Source organism: Anomaloglossus baeobatrachus, chromosome 4 (assembly GCF_048569485.1).
Source record: "Anomaloglossus baeobatrachus isolate aAnoBae1 chromosome 4, aAnoBae1.hap1, whole genome shotgun sequence".
Lineage (NCBI taxonomy): Eukaryota > Metazoa > Chordata > Amphibia > Anura > Aromobatidae > Anomaloglossus > Anomaloglossus baeobatrachus.
The window spans coordinates 397,357,719-397,372,248 of record NC_134356.1 but is presented as its reverse complement, the minus strand read 5'-3'; positions in this window follow the sequence as shown (position 1 = coordinate 397,372,248).

Below are 14,530 nucleotides of genomic sequence, written 5' to 3'. Positions count from 1 at the left end.
AAGTGCTGCCACTGATGGGGTGGGTGTCTGTGTGGCCCAATTTTTGGAAAAAAAGGGAGACTCCGCTTGGAGTAACCCTTGCTTGATGTGTTTTTAAAAGAAGCCAAGATGAACAGAGCTGGGATCAGGAAAGACTTTGCTACCTACCCCGGTGTCATCCTGGGGACGGATAAGAATGGCGTATTTTTGAATGTGCTTGATGCAAATCAAAACATCCTGTTTGCAACTAGGGCCCAAGTGCTGCCACTGATGGGGTGGGTGTCTGTGTGGCCCAATTTTTGGAAAAAAAGGGAGACTCCGCTTGGAGTAACCCTTGCTTGATGTGTTTTTAAAAGAAGCCAAGATGAACAGAGCTGGGATCAGCAAAGACTTTGCTACCTACCCCGGTGTCATCCTGGGGACGGATAAGAATGGCGTATTTTTGAATGTGCTTGATGCAAATCAAAACATCCTGTTTGCAACTAGGGCCCAAGTGCTGCCACTGATGGGGTGGGTGTCTGTGTGGCCCAATTTTTGGAAAAAAAGGGAGACTCCGCTTGGAGTAACCCTTGCTTGATGTGTTTTTAAAAGAAGCCAAGATGAACAGAGCTGGGATCAGGAAAGACTTTGCTACCTACCCCGGTGTCATCCTGGGGACGGATAAGAATGGCGTATTTCTGAATGTGCTTGATGCAAATCAAAACATCCTGTTTGCAACTAGGGCCCAAGTGCTGCCACTGATGGGGTGGGTGTCTGTGTGGCCCAATTTTTGGAAAAAAAGGGAGACTCCGCTTGGAGTAACCCTTGCTTGATGTGTTTTTAAAAGAAGCCAAGATGAACAGAGCTGGGATCAGCAAAGACTTTGCTACCTACCCCGGTGTCATCCTGGGGACGGATAAGAATGGCGTATTTTTGAATGTGCTTGATGCAAATCAAAACATCCTGTTTGCAACTAGGGCCCAAGTGCTGCCACTGATGGGGTGGGTGTCTGTGTGGCCCAATTTTTGGAAAAAAAGGGAGACTCCGCTTGGAGTAACCCTTGCTTGATGTGTTTTTAAAAGAAGCCAAGATGAACAGAGCTGGGATCAGCAAAGACTTTGCTACCTACCCCGGTGTCATCCTGGGGACGGATAAGAATGGCGTATTTTTGAATGTGCTTGATGCAAATCAAAACATCCTGTTTGCAACTAGGGCCCAAGTGCTGCCACTGATGGGGTGGGTGTCTGTGTGGCCCAATTTTTGGAAAAAAAGGGAGACTCCGCTTGGAGTAACCCTTGCTTGATGTGTTTTTAAAAGAAGCCAAGATGAACAGAGCTGGGATCAGGAAAGACTTTGCTACCTACCCCGGTGTCATCCTGGGGACGGATAAGAATGGCGTATTTTTGAATGTGCTTGATGCAAATCAAAACATCCTGTTTGCAACTAGGGCCCAAGTGCTGCCACTGATGGGGTGGGTGTCTGTGTGGCCCAATTTTTGGAAAAAAAGGGAGACTCCGCTTGGAGTAACCCTTGCTTGATGTGTTTTTAAAAGAAGCCAAGATGAACAGAGCTGGGATCAGCAAAGACTTTGCTACCTACCCCGGTGTCATCCTGGGGACGGATAAGAATGGCGTATTTTTGAATGTGCTTGATGCAAATCAAAACATCCTGTTTGCAACTAGGGCCCAAGTGCTGCCACTGATGGGGTGGGTGTCTGTGTGGCCCAATTTTTGGAAAAAAAGGGAGACTCCGCTTGGAGTAACCCTTGCTTGATGTGTTTTTAAAAGAAGCCAAGATGAACAGAGCTGGGATCAGCAAAGACTTTGCTACCTACCCCGGTGTCATCCTGGGGACGGATAAGAATGGCGTATTTTTGAATGTGCTTGATGCAAATCAAAACATCCTGTTTGCAACTAGGGCCCAAGTGCTGCCACTGATGGGGTGGGTGTCTGTGTGGCCCAATTTTTGGAAAAAAAGGGAGACTCCGCTTGGAGTAACCCTTGCTTGATGTGTTTTTAAAAGAAGCCAAGATGAATAGAGCTGGGATCAGCAAAGACTTTGCTACCTACCCCGGTGTCATCCTGGGGACGGATAAGAATGGCGTATTTTTGAATGTGCTTGATGCAAATCAAAACATCCTGTTTGCAACTAGGGCCCAAGTGCTGCCACTGATGGGGTGGGTGTCTGTGTGGCCCAATTTTTGGAAAAAAAGGGAGACTCCGCTTGGAGTAACCCTTGCTTGATGTGTTTTTAAAAGAAGCCAAGATGAACAGAGCTGGGATCAGGAAAGACTTTGCTACCTACCCCGGTGTCATCCTGGGGACGGATAAGAATGGCGTATTTTTGAATGTGCTTGATGCAAATCAAAACATCCTGTTTGCAACTAGGGCCCAAGTGCTGCCACTGATGGGGTGGGTGTCTGTGTGGCCCAATTTTTGGAAAAAAAGGGAGACTCCGCTTGGAGTAACCCTTGCTTGATGTGTTTTTAAAAGAAGCCAAGATGAACAGAGCTGGGATCAGGAAAGACTTTGCTACCTACCCCGGTGTCATCCTGGGGACGGATAAGAATGGCGTATTTTTGAATGTGCTTGATGCAAATCAAAACATCCTGTTTGCAACTAGGGCCCAAGTGCTGCCACTGATGGGGTGGGTGTCTGTGTGGCCCAATTTTTGGAAAAAAAGGGAGACTCCGCTTGGAGTAACCCTTGCTTGATGTGTTTTTAAAAGAAGCCAAGATGAACAGAGCTGGGATGAGGAAAGACTTTGCTACCTACCCCGGTGTCATCCTGGGGACGGATAAGAATGGCGTATTTTTGAATGTGCTTGATGCAAATCAAAACATCCTGTTTGCAACTAGGGCCCAAGTGCTGCCACTGATGGGGTGGGTGTCTGTGTGGCCCAATTTTTGGAAAAAAAGGGAGACTCCGCTTGGAGTAACCCTTGCTTGATGTGTTTTTAAAAGAAGCCAAGATGAACAGAGCTGGGATCAGCAAAGACTTTGCTACCTACCCCGGTGTCATCCTGGGGACGGATAAGAATGGCGTATTTTTTAATGTGCTTGATGCAAATCAAAACATCCTGTTTGCAACTAGGGCCCAAGTGCTGCCACTGATGGGGTGGGTGTCTGTGTGGCCCAATTTTTGGAAAAAAAGGGAGACTCCGCTTGGAGTAACCCTTGCTTGATGTGTTTTTAAAAGAAGCCAAGATGAACAGAGCTGGGATCAGGAAAGACTTTGCTACCTACCCCGGTGTCATCCTGGGGACGGATAAGAATGGCGTATTTTTGAATGTGCTTGATGCAAATCAAAACATCCTGTTTGCAACTAGGGCCCAAGTGCTGCCACTGATGGGGTGGGTGTCTGTGTGGCCCAATTTTTGGAAAAAAAGGGAGACTCCGCTTGGAGTAACCCTTGCTTGATGTGTTTTTAAAAGAAGCCAAGATGAACAGAGCTGGGATCAGGAAAGACTTTGCTACCTACCCCGGTGTCATCCTGGGGACGGATAAGAATGGCGTATTTTTGAATGTGCTTGATGCAAATCAAAACATCCTGTTTGCAACTAGGGCCCAAGTGCTGCCACTGATGGGGTGGGTGTCTGTGTGGCCCAATTTTTGGAAAAAAAGGGAGACTCCGCTTGGAGTAACCCTTGCTTGATGTGTTTTTAAAAGAAGCCAAGATGAACAGAGCTGGGATCAGCAAAGACTTTGCTACCTACCCCGGTGTCATCCTGGGGACGGATAAGAATGGCGTATTTTTGAATGTGCTTGATGCAAATCAAAACATCCTGTTTGCAACTAGGGCCCAAGTGCTGCCACTGATGGGGTGGGTGTCTGTGTGGCCCAATTTTTGGAAAAAAAGGGAGACTCCGCTTGGAGTAACCCTTGCTTGATGTGTTTTTAAAAGAAGCCAAGATGAACAGAGCTGGGATCAGCAAAGACTTTGCTACCTACCCCGGTGTCATCCTGGGGACGGATAAGAATGGCGTATTTTTGAATGTGCTTGATGCAAATCAAAACATCCTGTTTGCAACTAGGGCCCAAGTGCTGCCACTGATGGGGTGGGTGTCTGTGTGGCCCAATTTTTGGAAAAAAAGGGAGACTCCGCTTGGAGTAACCCTTGCTTGATGTGTTTTTAAAAGAAGCCAAGATGAATAGAGCTGGGATCAGCAAAGACTTTGCTACCTACCCCGGTGTCATCCTGGGGACGGATAAGAATGGCGTATTTTTGAATGTGCTTGATGCAAATCAAAACATCCTGTTTGCAACTAGGGCCCAAGTGCTGCCACTGATGGGGTGGGTGTCTGTGTGGCCCAATTTTTGGAAAAAAAGGGAGACTCCGCTTGGAGTAACCCTTGCTTGATGTGTTTTTAAAAGAAGCCAAGATGAACAGAGCTGGGATCAGGAAAGACTTTGCTACCTACCCCGGTGTCATCCTGGGGACGGATAAGAATGGCGTATTTTTGAATGTGCTTGATGCAAATCAAAACATCCTGTTTGCAACTAGGGCCCAAGTGCTGCCACTGATGGGGTGGGTGTCTGTGTGGCCCAATTTTTGGAAAAAAAGGGAGACTCCGCTTGGAGTAACCCTTGCTTGATGTGTTTTTAAAAGAAGCCAAGATGAACAGAGCTGGGATCAGGAAAGACTTTGCTACCTACCCCGGTGTCATCCTGGGGACGGATAAGAATGGCGTATTTTTGAATGTGCTTGATGCAAATCAAAACATCCTGTTTGCAACTAGGGCCCAAGTGCTGCCACTGATGGGGTGGGTGTCTGTGTGGCCCAATTTTTGGAAAAAAAGGGAGACTCCGCTTGGAGTAACCCTTGCTTGATGTGTTTTTAAAAGAAGCCAAGATGAACAGAGCTGGGATGAGGAAAGACTTTGCTACCTACCCCGGTGTCATCCTGGGGACGGATAAGAATGGCGTATTTTTGAATGTGCTTGATGCAAATCAAAACATCCTGTTTGCAACTAGGGCCCAAGTGCTGCCACTGATGGGGTGGGTGTCTGTGTGGCCCAATTTTTGGAAAAAAAGGGAGACTCCGCTTGGAGTAACCCTTGCTTGATGTGTTTTTAAAAGAAGCCAAGATGAACAGAGCTGGGATCAGCAAAGACTTTGCTACCTACCCCGGTGTCATCCTGGGGACGGATAAGAATGGCGTATTTTTGAATGTGCTTGATGCAAATCAAAACATCCTGTTTGCAACTAGGGCCCAAGTGCTGCCACTGATGGGGTGGGTGTCTGTGTGGCCCAATTTTTGGAAAAAAAGGGAGACTCCGCTTGGAGTAACCCTTGCTTGATGTGTTTTTAAAAGAAGCCAAGATGAACAGAGCTGGGATCAGGAAAGACTTTGCTACCTACCCCGGTGTCATCCTGGGGACGGATAAGAATGGCGTATTTTTGAATGTGCTTGATGCAAATCAAAACATCCTGTTTGCAACTAGGGCCCAAGTGCTGCCACTGATGGGGTGGGTGTCTGTGTGGCCCAATTTTTGGAAAAAAAGGGAGACTCCGCTTGGAGTAACCCTTGCTTGATGTGTTTTTAAAAGAAGCCAAGATGAACAGAGCTGGGATCAGGAAAGACTTTGCTACCTACCCCGGTGTCATCCTGGGGACGGATAAGAATGGCGTATTTTTGAATGTGCTTGATGCAAATCAAAACATCCTGTTTGCAACTAGGGCCCAAGTGCTGCCACTGATGGGGTGGGTGTCTGTGTGGCCCAATTTTTGGAAAAAAAGGGAGACTCCGCTTGGAGTAACCCTTGCTTGATGTGTTTTTAAAAGAAGCCAAGATGAACAGAGCTGGGATCAGCAAAGACTTTGCTACCTACCCCGGTGTCATCCTGGGGACGGATAAGAATGGCGTATTTTTGAATGTGCTTGATGCAAATCAAAACATCCTGTTTGCAACTAGGGCCCAAGTGCTGCCACTGATGGGGTGGGTGTCTGTGTGGCCCAATTTTTGGAAAAAAAGGGAGACTCCGCTTGGAGTAACCCTTGCTTGATGTGTTTTTAAAAGAAGCCAAGATGAACAGAGCTGGGATCAGGAAAGACTTTGCTACCTACCCCGGTGTCATCCTGGGGACGGATAAGAATGGCGTATTTTTGAATGTGCTTGATGCAAATCAAAACATCCTGTTTGCAACTAGGGCCCAAGTGCTGCCACTGATGGGGTGGGTGTCTGTGTGGCCCAATTTTTGGAAAAAAAGGGAGACTCCGCTTGGAGTAACCCTTGCTTGATGTGTTTTTAAAAGAAGCCAAGATGAACAGAGCTGGGATCAGGAAAGACTTTGCTACCTACCCCGGTGTCATCCTGGGGACGGATAAGAATGGCGTATTTTTGAATGTGCTTGATGCAAATCAAAACATCCTGTTTGCAACTAGGGCCCAAGTGCTGCCACTGATGGGGTGGGTGTCTGTGTGGCCCAATTTTTGGAAAAAAGGGAGACTCCGCTTGGAGTAACCCTTGCTTACATTGTTTTTAAAAGAAGCCAAGATGAACAAGTCATGGGTCAGCAAAGACTTTGCTACCTACCCCGGTGTCATCCTGGGGATGGATAAGAATGGCGTATTTTTGAATGTGCTTGATGCAAATGTAGCTGTGAAGTGTACAACTGGGGCACAACTGCTGCCACTGAAGGGGTGGGTGTGTGTGTGGCCCAATTTTTGGAAAAAATGGAGACTCCGCTTGGAGTCACCTTGCGGTGTTTTACATGATTTTAGAAGGGCGTGCCATGCCTATATCTGTGTGTCCTCCTCTTTTTCCTTGTCCAGCTGTTTTGTTTTCGCATGAGTATATGTCCTTGTCACTTTCCAATGTGTTTGAGTTGTTTGTCACCTTTAGGACACCTTTGAGGGTGTTTTCTAGGTGTTTTTCTGTGTTTGTGATTGCCTGCCATTGTTTCCTATGCAGTTCGAGTTCGGTTCGTCGAACGTTCGACGAACCGAACTCGAACGGGAGGTCCGTTCGGCGAACCAACCTCGAGCCGAACCGCGACCGGTTCGCTCATCTCTAGTCACAGGAAACATCAGCCATTTTTTAATGTGTGCCTAACAGGGTGCATTTCAGAATTGACACCTAGTCCAGCAAGCATGGCCAGGGGCATTACATCATTGCTGACAGGGCACTGGGTGACTTGTGGCTGCGGGTACAGGCATGCAAAGGGCTTCTCCACAAGTCTAGGAATTCTCAAGGTTTGTGGGACAAACCTCTATATTTACCACTTCCTCCACTGCTTCCGCCTCCTCCACCTCCTCTAGGGCCACCTCCAGTGCCATCAACCTTTCCCTTAATGTAAGCCCCTGAGGCTTCAGTCGCCACAGAGGTACTGCACCTCATCCAAAGGTGTGTTATTCCATCCTGGGTATGGAGGAGGTCCCCCCTGGTTCACACAAAGCACAACACTCTCACTCAGCAACACCTCACCAGACATGGCAAGGGCGTGTTAAACCTGAGGCCAGGCCAGGGGTGGAGTCTTATGAGTGGGGAGACAGACAATAGTGGAGTTTGGAGAGAGATGGAAAGGAGAGGAGCAGTGGAGGAGTGAAGACCTGTGGCCTGGAGCTGGAACCGCTTGGCCTGGGCAAAGACAGAATGGATCCTAGAGACCAAGGGAGTGCCATAACCTCCTGTGGTCTTGTTTCAAATATAATCTACAGGTGGAAGGACTTTGCTGCAACTGGTCCCTAGGCTAGAGGAGAAGAACCTACGTACTCCGCTAGTAAAGCCAGCGGCTGAGGTGACTGCAAGCACCGACACTACATCTGCACACAAATTTGCGGGAAGGTGACCCCAAAGGATCAAGGGATAGAGCTTCACACCACCCAAAAGGGTCTGCGGGCAACAGCACAGAGTTCAGTGTGTGAGGGCGCAAAGCAGGAGAGAGAAGCAAATGCAGAAAGATGACCAGGGAAGGTACGCATAAGAAGGGTGCACCGTATTCGACCTCTGAACTACCCGGGATTGGCTGGAGCCCATCACAGTGAAACCCCAGCACTCCAAAGGTGGTTACTGGCATGTCGTGTTACCTTGGAACCTGCTACAGTGAGTAAAAACTTTAAGACTGCATCCCTGTGTCACTCGGTTATTTGCCTGTGCGTCCGGCCCAGCAACCCCACCATCGCCTAGTACAACCCCCATCTGCCCTGGGGCCCAGCTCTACCTGTGAAGAGCTACACCATCTAAGCTGCGTCACCATCTGCCCCAGAGGTCCCATCCCGCAACGGCGGCAGCTAACGTGCCGCATACCACAGGTAGATTCACGAATAAACTGTCATCATCCACTTTCTATTTACTAAACGACACCACCGAGGTCACGGAATTGGGCCTCGCCACTGTGGCGCCCCAGGAGCAGAGCCGCTGCCTGGTAACGAGTAACCCCAGGCCCCGGTGCGGGAGTGTCATAACATGCATTCCAACAATGCACAGATAATCCCCACCTTCCTACTGCACAGCCAGGGCTCACTGCAATCAGGCAGTGTTGAAATTAAAATGCATTGGAGAACGCAGTCACACAGCTGAAGAGTTGTGGACAGCTATCTAGGACTAGTTTGAGCAATGGCTGTTTCCATTGAACCTGGAGTCAGAGAAGGCCATGTGCTATAATGGTGCAAACCTAGTGGCAGCCCTTTGCTGGGACAACCTCACACATGTGCCTGGCATGGCTCATGTACTCAACCTGGTTGTACAGCAATTTTTGGGCCATTATCCTTTCCTGGATTCATTGCTGCAGAAGGCACGGTCGCTGTGCACTCACTTCCGCTGTTTGCACCTTGTGGCTAATCGACTCATCTTGATACAAACATCTTTTGGTGTACTGGTTAACCAGTTGATTTTCAATGTGCTGAAAAGTCAGAATTCCACCCTGCACATGTTGCAGTGACTGTGCCTGCAGCGATGAGCCCTGGTGCAGTATGTCATAGCGTATAGCCTGGACCAACATGCACCGCTTGTGGGTCAAATCACGCTTCTAGAGTGGGCACAGATAAAGTATATCTGCACTTTTCTGCAGAGTTTCATAATGGCTACTAAGATGGTTAGCAATGACAATGCCATCATCAGCATCACTATTCCGTTTATCTACATGGTTGATCATACTTTAAATAGTTTGCGGGAGGAGGTGGTGATCCCAGAGGAAGAGGAGAAAGCAGAGGGTGCAGAAGGGAGAACGATATCTGTAAGATCTGGTCTGTCGTCGCACAGGCCTTTTTTAAGGGTACCCCTACAGGGCCGAAAATGTCTCCAACAGAGTTTTTTCTAAAAGTGCCCCCACAGAGCCTGTTGGAGAGTGGCCACACAGACCCTTTTTTAAAAGTGCCCCCACAGAGCCTGGTGCAGAGTAGCCACACCGACCTTATTTTAAAAGTGCCACCACAAATCATTTTTTAAGAGTACTCTCACAAAGTCTGGCGCACAGTGGCCACACAGATCCTTTTTTTTAAGAGTTTCCCCACAGAGCCTTTAAATTTTTCCCCCAAAGACCTTGGTGCGGAGTGGCCATACAGATCCTTTTTAAGAGTATACCCACAGAGTCCTTATTAGGAGTACTGTGCCGCCCCCGCGTCAGCAGCCAGGCTGCTCGGATCTGCATCCGCAGTGGCTCGAGGGGTCTCCGGACCCGGGGGTCGAGGTCGCGCGGCCACTCGGAATAAAGGGAGAGTATTTACACGGGATGGTATGGTGGAAGTTTGTGACGCTACCCGTGGTGCGTGGTAAGATGGAGTACCACCGCTGCAATTGGGAGTACCCGGTGGCGATGGTGTGGGCAGCTAGGTGTTTAATCCCTCCACGGGTAGAGGGAATACCCCGGGACTCGGTGATGGTGATGGGGAGGTGCCGTTGGGACGGTAAGGGTCACTTGTGTACTCACTCAATCCAATAACGCTGACACCGACAACTGTGGTAAACCAAAGTTCTGGACACGCTGCCGCTTGGAGGGAGAATGCCTGGATCCCATGCCCGTTGGTGTTGCCTGTTAGTCTGTGACCTTTGCTGCCTTGGTACCTAGTCTTCTAGTTGGTCCCTTTTAGCCTGAAACTAATCGGGTCCCGCTCACCAGTACGGCTAACTGGGTTAGCTTGCTCTCAGGGTTCACACTTGGGGTTTTCTGGACTATGTAGTGGGAATGTCCTATCCCCCTCGTTGCGCTAGTACCCCAATATTGGAGCGGGTGGAGAACGGATCTTGAAGGCTTCATCCTCGTTGGGTAAATTGTCGGGACGCCTGAAGCTCCTTCCTGACCTAGGGTCTACGTACCCCGTCGTGCCCTGGCCCCTGCCCAGTGATGGCACAAGGCCGTCGGCTGTCCTCCTCGACAGTCTGTGACCCTTGTCACTATCCCCTGCGACCGCGGTCCAGCTCCTACCTGGCCCAGACCAATGTCTGCCACCTAGTAGTCTCAAGGAGCCCACCTCCTGACTAGAGTTGAGCGCGGTTCGCGGTTCGTGGTTCTCCAGATCACGGTTCGAGTGATTTTGGGGGCTGTTCTAGATTGAACTAGAGCTCGAGCTTTTTGCTAAAGCTCGATAGTTCTAGTTACGTTCGAGAACGGTTCACGCAGCAAAAAGCCAAGCTAATTACTAGCTGGCTTTCCGATGTAATAGTGTAAGTCACTCTGTGACTCACACTATTATGAAATTTCAGCGTATAGTGTGCGGGAACGGCGCATTCAGATCACTGCTGCTGGGATAATGGCGATCGCCATTTTTTTTTCCTTGTCTTCCTTCCCTAAGCGCGCGCATGTAGTGGGGCGGGCCAGCATGTCAGCCAATCCCAGACACACACACACACACTTAAGTGGACTTTTAGCCAGAGAAGCAACGGCATTGTGTGATAGGATGTCAATGTCACATGTCCCTGCATTATAAATACGGGCATCTGCCCATCTGGACGCCATTATCTGCCTTCTGCGTCTGGGTGTCAATCACTGCTGGCGTAGCTCCTGTCTCCGATACTGCTGTGTACGCTCTATACACAGCGCTATACAGAATAGGGATAGCAGTTTCTTTCAGCTCTTGTAAGGGCTAATTACAGCAGGCTCAGAGCCATAGGTGACAGTCAGGTCCGTGGAAACAGATTTTAACAGCTACACAAGATAACAGCGTCTGTGTAGCTAAGGTCAGGGATTTCCTTGCTGCATTTCCCCATTAGGAGGGATAGAAAGTGAGGCTTCCTTTCCTCTACCCAGACCCACAACCCTGCCACTGTACCCTCCTGCCCTTTGCACACTCAAACTCATTGTTACTAAGCCATTATACTAGCAAACACTGAGTAAACTTAGTGGCATCCTAAAAGTGGCAGTTAAACTTCCATTAGTGTCCCACTAGTGCAAATCTATGTGCAGCACCTCTGCATTGCACACTAAAACTCATTGTTACTAAGCTATTATACCAGCAAACACTGAGTAAACTTAGTGGCATCCTAAAAGAGTCTGTTGGACTTCCATTAGTGTCCCACTAATGCAAATCTATGTGCAGCACCTCTGCATTGCACACTCAAACTCATTGTTTCTAAGCCATTATACTAGCAAACACTGAGTAAACTTAGTGGCATCCTAAAAGTGGCTGTTGGACTTCCATTAGTGTCCCACTAGTGCAAATCTATTTGCAGCACCTCTGCATTGCACACTCAAACTCATTGTTACTAAGCCATTATACTAGCAAACACTGAGTAAACTTAGTGGCATCCTAAAAGTGGCTGTTGGACTTCCATTACTGTCCCACTGGTGCAAAGCTATTTGCAGCACCACTGCATTGCACATTCAAACTCATTGTTACTAAGCCATTATACTAGCAAACATTGAGTAAACTTAGTGGCATCCTAAAAGTGGCTGTTGGACTTCCATTAGTGTCCCACTGGTGCAAAGCTATTTGCAGCACCACTGCATTGCACACTCAAACTCATTGTTACTAAGCCATTATACTAGCAAACACTGAGTAAACTTAGTGGCATCCTAAAAGTGGCTGTTGGACTTCCATTAGTGTCCCACTGGTGCAAAGCTATTTGCAGCACCACTGCATTGCACACTCAAACTCATTGTTACTAAGCCATTATACTAGCAAACACTGAGTAAACATAGTGGCATCCTAAAAGTGGCTGTTGGACTTCCATTAGTGTCCCACTGGTGCAAAGCTATTTGCAGCATAACTGCATTGCACACTGAAACTCATTGTTACTAAGCCATTATACTAGCCAACACTGATTAAACTTAGTGGCATCCTAAAAGTGGCTGTTGGACTTCCATTAGTGTCCCACTGGTGCAAAGCTATTTGCAGCACCACTGCATTGCACACTCAAACTCATTGTTACTAAGCCATTATACTAGCAAACACTGAGTAAACTTAGTGGCATCCTAAAAGTGGCTGTTGGACTTCCATTAGTGTCCCACTAGTGCAAATCTATGTGCAGCACCTCTGCATTGCACACTCAAACTCATTGTTACTAAGCTATTATACTAGCCAACACTGATTAAACTTAGTGGCATCCTAAAAGTGGCTGTTGGACTTCCATTAGTGTCCCACTGGTGCAAAGCTATTTGCAGCACCACTGCATTGCACACTCAAACTCATTGTTACTAAGCCATCATACTAGCAAACTATGCTGCCAGTTTAAGGGCCGTAGTTGCATTGTCAGGGATAGTTATTGTTGTTTATTCTGCTGTTAATAAAGATGGACCACCGCTGCAATCTACACCACCTCTCAATTTTTACTACCATATTTTAAGTGCACAATCTTGTCGCAATCAAAATGAGTGGCAAAATGACAGATGCTGGTGGAAAGGGGAAGAGGGGTGTTGGAAAAGGAAAAAAAGGTTTTGTCCATGGGGAAGGTGGCAAAGCTCCATTAACATCTGCTGAAGATAGACCATCTTCCAGCAAAAGTAAGATGTCTACTACTTACCGTGGACAATCCGATGTGCTCCCTTTTTTACGGACACGAACAACTGGAACAAAGGTAGATGATGGCCAAAAAAAGAAAATGGTTGAATGGATCTCAAGTGGTCCAACAAGTGCCCTCTCCTCCACCTCAACTACCGCATCCAAAAAACACCAGTCCTCTGAGTTGTCATCCCAATCACACTTGCTTTCTCCCAGCTCTGAAATCTCCATCCACCCTTCACAGTATGATGGAACTCAGATGGCTGAGTCTGCAGAGCTGTTCAGTCACACTATAGCCTGGGAATCAGAGGTCTGCTCCCTTGCTACAGTGAGTACAGACCAGGAAATGGTCTGCAGTGATGCCCAGAACCTTTGTGACTCAGATTCAGGCCATGATGAACAAGTTTCTAAGCATAATGTTGACTCTTATTCACAAACTGAAACACCTGTTGTAATAGACAATGAGGAACATACTGATGACGATGAGACACCGATACCAGATTGGGATGACAACTTAAATATTCGGTCAGGGCAAGAAGAGGCTCGGTCTGAAAATGAGGGAAGTGCAGACACAACAATTGATGAGGAAGTTCTAGATCCCCCCCTACTGTCAACCCACAGTCAGGCCCTCGAGGAGGTCAACAGAGACGGTGGAGGAGGATGCAACTGATGACGAAGTTACCTTGAGCCTTCCTGGACAGAGTCGGAGTACTGGTAGTGCGTCTACAACTGCATCCTCAGCCACCACTGTGCCTCTGAGCACTAGTCGGGGTGGATCAGCAGGTCGCATGCCCTCTAAGCCTTGCCTAGCCTGGTCCTTTTTTGACATAGCAAAAGATCGCCCAAATTATGTGATCTGTAAAATTTGTCGTGATTCTGTTAGTGAAGGGCAAAACCTCAGCAGTTTGACAACTTCTTCCATGAATCGTCACATGAATAAATATCATATGTCCCAGTGGGAAGCTCACCGTGCTGCAATGCGGCCTAGCGGAGCGAACCATCCACCGCCTGCCCCTTCCAGTGCATCCGCACGCTCTTCATCTTCTAGGACTGTGGGGACAGCTGTCACACCTGGTTTTCCACGCACAACTTCCACCACTGTAACCGCAACAGGCAGTTTGCTTGGTAGGTCGTCAGTTGGTTTGGAAGGGGAAACAAGTGCGTGTGTACAGCTCTCTCAGACATCGATAGCACCAACGTTGGATGAAGGCAACATCATGTCTACGCCTGTACTTTCCTCACAAACCTGCATTTTTCCAGGGACACCCTACTCAACACCGTCTACACACAGCAGCCAGATCTCTGTCCTTCAGATGTGGACAAATAAAAGGCCATTTCCTGCGACCCATGACAAAGCTAAGAGGTTGACTTTATCCCTCTGTAAGCTCTTGGCTACCGAAATGCTGCCTTTCCGCCTGGTGGACACACAGGATTTTAGAGACCTTATGTCTGTTGCTGTGCCCCAGTACCAGATACCCAGTCGCCACTACTTCTCTAAGAAAGGTGTGCCTGCGCTACACCAGCATGTCGCACACAACATCACCGCTTCCTTGAGAAACTCTGAGTGTGAACGGGTGCATTTCACCACCGATACTTGGACCAGTAAGCATGGACAGGGACGTTACATGTCGATGACTGGGCACTGGGTAACTATGGTGATAGATGGTGAAGGGTGTGCTGCACAAGTCTTGCCGTCCC